The following is a 9,665-nucleotide window of genomic DNA, read 5'->3' on the forward strand; positions in this document are numbered from 1 at the left end:
AGTCCCCATGGCCCATGCACTGTCTAACTTTAGACCTAGCCCCCCACCACGGTTCCGAACTGCCTCTCCCATGATCCTGAGAGCAATGCATCAAGAGATTCGGTTTCTCAGCCCAGTGCAGAGCATGTTCTACTGCTGTTACCATTGCTCAAGTCCGTAGCGTATCATGTGAAGTGAGCTATACCCCAGCCGATCGAGTTCACAGTGGCTATCCCAATACCAAGTCTGTGCACTATTGGCATCTCTGACACTGTTTGTGGGTTTCAGTCTTTGTTTCGTTTAGGACAGAACACTCCATTTCCTAGAGATCCTGAAGCCTTAGATGGGCATGCTGCATCATTCCTGGGAACTCTTTTGACATGTCTCTTGGCGGGACATAGAATCAAGAATTTCATGGTCTGAAAAAAAGTGTCAAAGCCCAGAGTTTAAGGGAATGAAAAACCACGTCCTCTTGACTTTAATTCATTCTCTTAGAAACAGTTGTCACAAGAGCACAAACTCTGTGCTAGGTACAATGCTGAGCAGTAGACATGGACAGGCACAGGATGGTTTGGTCCTTGTCTCTCATAACTTGCTCTCTAGGACAGGGGTTGGTAAATAATAGTCACTAACTGTTTTTTAAGTAAAGATTTTTTGGAACGTAGCCATATTCATTCATTTGTGTATTGCCTATGGTGACAGAGTTGAGTAGCTTGTACAGAGATCATATGGCCTGTGAAATCTAAAATATTGATTATCTGACCCTTTATGAAGAAAGTTTGCCAGCGACTCTCAGTGAGACAGATCAGATGTCTCACTGCCTTTCTAGGTTATGGGGACAGAGGTTAAACACTATTAAATATTCTTGGTCACTGGTAAACGTTGTTAAGAATGTCAGTTGGGTTATTTATTACTCTATTTCTTTGAATAAAACTTCCCAAATAGACCTTTGACAAATCACTCTTCCACCTGGAAGCCCTGTGAAGACAGCTGTCATCTGAGTATCTATCCATGGGGGGTGACTGACTAGACTGTCACAACCATGGTCTAGCTGTGTCTCCATGGACACCTTAGAAGACTCCAGGGGCTTCAGGAGGTCTTGCCCTAGTCATGACTACCCCAGACAGCCTATTTCAGTGTTGGAAGGCAGCCTTCTGACAAGACTCCAGATGACCCACAGGTGTTCTCATTTACTCTGTTACCTCCTCAGTAACTCAGCAAGAAGGTTGTGATTGGTGCAATACAGGACTTGCTATTGGTCCTTCTGAGGGGCCTGTGATTGGTAGAGTTACAAGTGTCCTGTCACAGATTCGAATGTAATCTTCCTTTGCATATCACACTTTATGTAATTAGGCTGTTGAGTTCACTTTTTAAATCAGTTAGAAGATAACTCTCATGGGATGCCCTCAGGTGGTGCAACATTAAGCCCTGTAAAAAGCTGCTCTTCCAGAAAGGTCTTCCCTTGCCTGATTGAGACTTATATTATGGATAGAGCCACTTAAGTTGGTAATTCCAAGAGGAGGTGGTGGTGGTGGTGGAGTCAGCAGAGGGAGCAGCAGCAGCAGCTGTCCGGATGGTGCCTTGGTCTTGGTAGCCATGAGAAGGCTGCTGAAGGGCAGAGAACCGACAGAGTGCAGAGGGGATTGAGATGGTGAAATAAGGTGGGAGGAGGAAAGAAGCCAAAGCTGTGGAAGACTTGGAAGAGGTGAAGACAGGAAGCTTCATATCCACTAAAGGGTTTCCGGGGAGCTGCCAAGACCTAAGAGCCAACAGTCACGACCCCCAAGGTGTGGGAATTGTAATGGCCACACCTTTAGGAGCTAAGAGTATTTACATGCAGCCCACCTTCCGAGGCTGCAAAGAGGTCTGATTGATAGGTACTGAGTACAGGGCCCTGAGAGTTAAGGTCTAGAACTGAACCATCAGCACCTGAAAGAGCACCCAGAGCAACAGCTCTCTCTACCTCATAGCATCCAGTTCAGGACCCAGGGCCACAAGCCTCTGGTCCATTAGTCCAGCCCATGTAGGAGATCTTAGCATTCAAGAGCCCAGAAGCACTGATTCTGATTCAACCAGGCTCTGCCTATTTGCAATTCCCACCTTGATAGTGCAAAAGATTCCTCGGCCAGATTGGAGTTGTCTTTTCTAAGACTGGGTTGCAGATATGGCTCAGTGGGTAGAAAGCTTGCTCAACATACACAAAGCTCTGGGTTTGATCCCTAGCATGGCACAACTAGAGTGTGGTGGTGCACACCTCTGAGTCCAGCACCATGGAAGAACAGATACGTAGAGATATCAGTATCACCCTGAGATAAGAGACTGTCTAAAAGAAAGAAAATACATGTGATTATTTGCAAACTGGTCAGGCATGATGGTTTCTTAACTATAAGAATGAAGTCACCATTAACACTTACTGGATGTTTGCTACCTGCCAGGTAGTAGTCCACGTACTGCCCTCACATTAATGGAGTTTATACCATAACCATGCCTGTGGTTGGTTATGGTATAAACCATAACCAGTTATAATACCATAACCAGTATTGCTTTCTACATTTTTTTTTGGCCTGCTGGAAATTGATTCCAGAGCCTCACATATGCTCTATGAGTGAGCTACATCCCCAACTCCAGATATTCTCATCTTGCAGCTAAGACTGGTTGAGCAAGCTGAGTGCCACAGCCCTGGTAACCTGGTATGTTCTCTTCTCTGCTACTCTGAGCTGGAAAAGACAGCAGGGTGTGATCTGTGCCCAAGAAGATGAGAGAGAAGTGGGGAGGGAAATCCACCTGGGAAGTGACCAGGCAGTGTGGCCCTAGTGTCTGCTGGGCTTATTTTTAGTACTAAGAAAATCCTGGAGGTTGGATCTCTGAGGAGGAGAGGATGGAACTGCTACACTTCACTCTCTAGGTCTCCCTGAAGTGAAAGAGCTTCTCAGAGGCAGATGTCTCCACTGATACAGAGCAGTGGAAGATGCTTTAGAACTCAGTGGAAGATGCTTTAGAACTCAGTGGAAGATGCTTTAGAACTCAGTGGAAGATGCTTTAGAACTCAGTGGAGGTGATGAGAGAAAACATGGGTTCACTTTGCCAGAAAGAACTGGGGTGAAGAAGGACCCTCCTCAGGGATGATCCCCAAACCTTTTTTCTGAGACTTCCAGGATCCTAAAAGTATGCATTTCTTTCTGTCTGCACCAATCCTCCCCTACATCCTCCTTCCAGCCCACATCTAACACATTATCTCCCCTCTCCTAACAAGTTTTTTTGAGGAAACTGGAGGTCTTTTGAGGGACCCTTGATTGTGTCTGCATATATTAGATGTTTCTTGGGTGATGACTGACTGACTGGTTGTCCACATTGATTCTTTTTTGCGGCGGTTGGGGGAAAGCCATGGGCTTTCAGTGGGCTGGACTTCTCCAAGTAGGCAAGGCTGGCGGGCCATCAAACCCAAGGAGCTGTTGGGCCCCGAATATGAATATGATATTTCAGATACAGACCTCAGCTAGATTCTAGGAGCTCGACTCTCCCATTGTCTTTCAGATATTGGCTGTTTACCACTGGATGGCCTGGCCAAGGTGGAAAGTGCTGCCTAGTTTGTATGACAATAGACCTAGGCCCTGGGTGGGCCCACACCTATCCTGAGGGATAGTGAAACATGCCTGGTGCCCTTGTAGAATGTCTGAGGGCTTGAGTATATGTTTCCAGGAATATCTTGAGGATTAAAGGAAATGTTTAATATCAGCTCTATTCATGATAATAGATGTCTTCTGCCAGTACCCCCACTTTTGGAAAGTTATTTAAGAGGATACTTGAATAAACCGTGGTCTCCAGTACTTATTGAGAGCCCTCCTGAGATGACAAGATGTCTCTGTCTCGTCCTTAATGCTGATGGGTAGCTAGGACTTTCCTGATTCACACTCCCCCACTCAGGGTTTGACTCAGAGCTATTTGGCTGGTTCCAATTGCAGCCCCAAAGACATCAGTCTGGAATAGATGGCCTCTGTAGCATAGGACTGATACAGGACGGAGGCCAGCAAGGAGCCACTTTGCTCATCCCTAGCTTTCATATTACAAGATCAACACAGCCAGCTTTTATAAGTATATACTCAGTGGTCCAACTCAAGCTCTCATGCTTGCCAGGCAAGAAGTTTACCAACTGAATTATCACCCCCCACACACACCTTCTCTTGGGACTATTTGTGCATAATTCTAGCACCAGAAAATGGTACCTGAGTAAGTCTCATGTCTCTGCAGGTTGGTAGTTTACTGTATTTTAAAAGCAAGGAGATACAAGCCTCAGAAAGCTTTGCACTTACCATGAAGGCAGAAGCCTAGGCCACTGACTTTCTTATGGAGCTGCCATTAGTTTACAATTGTCTGGGAAGATTTGCTCACACTGTGGCTATCCATGTAGCACCATTGGCTCCACCTGTAGGAACTCATAGACCTGTATTTTACCATATGATTGTGCTAAGGTTCTTGTCTGCACCTCCCCTGCCCCTGGTCAGCTGGAAAAGGACACATGGTGATGGATGACATGGGAACTCAGAGGCTGCCTCACTGTGGGAGTCTGCATCACTGAAGCCTTCTCTGAATACAGCTTTCTGTACCTACCATTCATTATAACCAAAGCCCCGGACTACAGGAACACGAGCACTGTGAATTTTCTGTCACATAGTGCTTGTTTCATAGGTCAGCCTGGGCTCTTGCTGTAACCTTGACAGAGCATTTGTCTGAGAAGCTATAGGCAGAGGTTCCTGACCTGCCTGGTTGCAAAAGTTGTTTAGTCCTAAACAAACACACAGAGGTTTATATTAGTTATAAACTGTTTGCCAATGCCTCAGGCTTCTTATTGGCTAGCTCTGTCTTAATTATCAACCCATTTCTATTAATCTATGTATCTCCACATGGTCTTGGTTTACTGGAGAATACCCAGTTGTCCTATCTTCCTGATAGCTACACAGCATCTCTCCCAGGACTCACTCACTGTGTTCCAATCCCAGAAGTCTCCTAGTCTGGTAGCCCACCTATACTTCCTGCTTGTCCACTGACGGACAGCTTTATTCATCAACCAATAGGACAAACAAATGTTCACAGCATTCAGAAGGACATCCTCCATCACAAAGCAAACACGTGGCATGGGATTGAAAAGCAACAAAGCCAGAGGCACAAGCTACTCACTTCATACCATGCTGTACTCACTGCAGCCCCCGCCATCCTGGAAAATCTTTGGGAGGCCTTGAGTTTTCATACACAAGCAATACCAGGATGGTATTTGTGGAATACCTAAATAGCCTGTCTTTATAGAATTAGCTAGACAGACAGGATTGGAGAACTCCAAAGCTAATTATGCCTCCTGTGAAATGAAGCTTCACTCCAAGGAGGGAGAGTGCCAGGTGTAGTTTTTTTTTTTTTTTTCTTCATGCCTTGTCTGTCTCATGCCAAGACACATTCCAAGCTACCCCTTTGTTCAAGTTTCTCTTTGATGAAGTGACTTTATTCTCTCACAGCTCACTAGTAACTTTCACATTAAATGTTACAGAGTTAAGGAAAAAGATGGTTCATCAGTTAAGAGCACAATACTGCCTTTGCAGAGGATGAGAGTTCTGTTCCCAGCCCCTACCTTGGGCAGTTTATAATGCCTGTAACTCTAGCTGCAGCATATCCAACACTCTCTTCCACACTTTAGGTCACCTGTATTCACACATGCACACCCACTTAAAATACAATTTTATATACATACATATACATATACATATACATACATACATACATACGTACATACATACATACATATGGAGAGAGAGAGAAAAAGAGAGAGGGAGGAAGGGTGATGGAGGGAGGGGGATTGATTTAATATCCCCCAAGAATTTATTTGGGGCTTAGATGTATATATCTAAGCTATTTACAAAGAAGTTTTCAAAAAACATGATGGCTTTGTCATCTGCCTTTGATTTCCTCCCAACTTTTTTGAGACAGGGTTGGCCTAGAAATACTATATAGCCTGCCTGCCTTGAACTCCAGATTCTCTTGCCTCAGCCTCCTGAGTGATGGGATTAACAGTGTGAATATTGTGTCTGGCTTCCCAGCTTCCCCCCTCTTTTTGGTATTTAACATTCAAAACCAGCAAACTAACAGATAGAAATGATTCAAGTTTTCTAGTTTGAATGCATGCCAAATTGATTCCAAATTAACACACTTTTGAAAGGGCTATCTAATTAAATCTCCCATGTCTCTGGCTATCATGTAGTACCATTTTGTATTTCTACTACCCTATTAAGCTTGTTTGGTTTTTGTTTTTAGAAATCAAGGCACAAGGGAACAAGAAAGCAGAAGAAAGGGAGGGAACAAATAAAGATGAGCTAAATGTCATTATTGTAGTATCTTTAACATTAGACATTTCAATGGATGAGAACATTGCTGTGAAAAAGTGATAATTCAAGTTTGGATTCCAAACACCGACATGAAAATCCAGCATGACTATGTGAGTCTGTAACCCCAGCGCTATGGTATGGAGAAGGCTAGATCCCAAGAATGTGTCAGCCAGCCAACAAGCCCAGTGGCTTGCTTCCAGTTCAATGAGTGGCCCAGAGAGCTATAGAGGAAGATGCTTGACATCCTATTCTGACCTTTCTATGCACACACACACACACACACACACACGGACTTTTATATGTTGAGATGAAATGAGTAAAGGGATCCAAATATGGCAGCATACACCTGCAATTCCAGCACTTAGGAGTTTGAGTTAGTAGGCCAGCCTGGGCTATATAGTGAATTCCAGATCAGCCTGCACTACATACAGACTGAGACCTTGTCCCAGAAAACAAAACAAAACAAAAAACAAAGACGAAGGAAGGAAGGGAGGGAGGAAAAGAAGAATGGGAGGAAGGAAGGAAGAAAGGAAGGAAGGAAGTGATAGAGGTATTCTCAAGTTAAATTACAACATAAACAGAACTGGCTTGCGGGGGCGGGGGGAGGCGGTGAGACAAACAGGGAGAGACTTCCAGAAGTTATTGGCTGAGTTCCCCATAACTTTACAGAAGGACTCCTTTCTTACCATGTGTATCCTTCTGTTATGGTTTAAATATGAAAATATCCTTTGTGCCATGTGTTCAAGACTTTATTGATAGCTGAGGGCTAGTGACAGGTTATTGGCTGCAACTGAGGGCTAGTGACACGTGATTGGCTCCTGAGAACTTTAACTTCTTCAACTCTCACACTGGTAAGTTCATAGCTGAACGAATATATTATCAGGATGTGAAGTCCAGTTGGAGAAAGCTGGTCCCGGGTGGGTGGGTGGGTGGGGATTTTAAAAGGTCTGTCTTGCCTCTAGTCACTCTTTCTCTCTCACTCTATCTGCTTCCTGCTGCTATGATAAAGCAGCTCCAAGACTTTTAATCTCAACTTGGGCCCTAAAGCAATGGAGACAGCTGGTTATAGATGAAAAGGAAATGTGAACTGAAATTTCTTCCTTTTCCTTGTTTGCCTTGGGTATTTGGTCCCATCAACAAAAAGGTAACTATGACCTAACTCCTGCTCTTTTTCTGAGGTCACATGGACTAGGGAAAGAGAATATCCAGGAGCCCTTAAGTTGGCCCCACACAGAAAAGATGACCTTCAGGTTGACTGTGTCAACTTTAGACAAGTGTACTAGCACTTTGGGATGCTATTGTCAGGAGAGGGAATATCAGAAACACACGGAGTTTATCAGTTTTTGGTTTTTCCCTGGGTGAAAAACATGTTCATTTTCCAAATCTGAGTTAAGCACTGATCATCTACATAGTTCATTGATTATGAACTATGCATACCAATGTACCAAGCATCATTACCCACAGAGAGATTGAAAAAACTGTTGAAATTCCCAAGGCATGCAGACTAGGGGTGAGGGCCATAACAAAGCAATCCTGTCATTACTCCCCAAAATTTTCTTTCTGGGAAACAAGATGCTCAGTCCATACTGTGGATGCGATTAAGTCAAATTTATGTAAATAGAATTCTCTCTAAAACATACCCAGAGGAGTTATTATTTAAAGGTAAAAATATACAGTTATCAAAAGGACTAATTTTCTTTCATCAAAATTGTTCAATAGACAATCTTTCTTGAGTACCAGCTTTCTCTAGCTGTGTGGGAGAACTCTAGATGCCTATGAGTTTCTGGGTGTCCAGTACACGTGTTTATACAAGCAGTTTCATCTCTCTTTCCAGCTTCTCCCCTCATATGCCTTTCCTGACCTATAGGTGTGCGCGCGCGCGCGCGCGCACACGCATGTGTGTGTGTGTGTGTGTGTGTGTGTGTGTGTGTGTGTGTGTGTGTGTTAGGGTTTCTATTACTGTGAAGAGACACCGTGACCACAACAACTCTTATATAAGAAAACATTTCATTGGGGTTGCTCAGACATTTCAGAGGTTCAGCCCATTATCATCATGGTGGGACATGGTGGCAGGCAGGCAGACATGGTGCTGGAGAAGTAGCTGGGAGTCCTACATCTTGCAGGCAACAGGAAGTAGTCTGTATTACTGGCATAGTTTGAGCATATACGAGACCTCAAAGCCCACCTCATAGTGATACACTTCTCCAACCAGAAAGACCACACCTACTCCAACAAAGCTACATCTCCCAACAGTGCCACTCTTTTTGAGGGTCAATTTCTTTCAAACCACCACAGTGTATGAGTGAGTGTGTGTGTGTGTGTGTGTGTGTGTGTGTGTGTGTGTGTGTGTGTGCTGTATTGTGTGTCTATGTCCATGTGTATATGCGTGTGCAGTTGCATGTGTGATGGCCACTTGTGGAAGCCAGAGATTGATTCCCAGAGGCTTCCTGAGTTACTCTTCACTTCACTTTTTGAAACAGAGTCTCTTCCTGAAGCTGCAGCTTAACCCAGTGGCTAGAGGAGCTGGTCAAAGAGCATTAGGCATCTTCAGTCTCTTCCCTAGCAATAACTGGGGTCCCTGAGAAGGCCTCTATGCCTGGATTTTATGGATCCAAGGCCTTGTGTGTGCACGGTAAGCAGTTTCTCAACCAAGTCTTATCATCACTACCTGGACTGTGCAAATCTTCTTACACTCCAAACCCAAAGCTAAAAATAAGAATTTCCTGTAGAGAGAAACCCTGATTACAAGTACCAAGTGGGCTGGTCAGAGTTACATAACAAGGGTTTAAGAAGGAGGGAGGCATGCACATGGTTCTTTTTTGCCTGGCTGAGCTGACTGGGAAGCATTTCTGGGTCCATCCTGCTCAGGTGCAACCCTGGTCACTGGCTCCCTTGCATGAGTACTTTTCCCCAATAAGCTACCATTTATCGACCTATCTCTGACTCCACTTTGTAGTCATCTATAATTTCCCATTCTGAATCCTGATGTCTTACATGATGTTCTTTGTACAAGGAGTAAGAGTGTTTAGAGGCCTAAGAATTTATGAAACAAATATTAGGTAAAGGCTTGGGTTAGCTAATATCTTCAGGTCCCCAAAAGGTTTCCCATGGTCCTATAGTAGAGTGTTGGGGGCAATTTTAGTTTGGGATGTTTTCTGAGATTTTCAGTATTCCCATAATGCCTCACTTTGCACTTGGCCTCCATAGTTATTGGGAAATTTAAGACCATATGTGCCTTCTGTTACTGTGACATGTTGTCAATGAACTTATAAATGAACTTATAAACAGGAAAGGATTATTTTGGATCACCATTTTGGA

This window comes from Cricetulus griseus, chromosome 3 (genome assembly GCF_003668045.3).
Source record: "Cricetulus griseus strain 17A/GY chromosome 3, alternate assembly CriGri-PICRH-1.0, whole genome shotgun sequence".
In the NCBI taxonomy this organism is placed as follows: domain Eukaryota; kingdom Metazoa; phylum Chordata; class Mammalia; order Rodentia; family Cricetidae; genus Cricetulus; species Cricetulus griseus.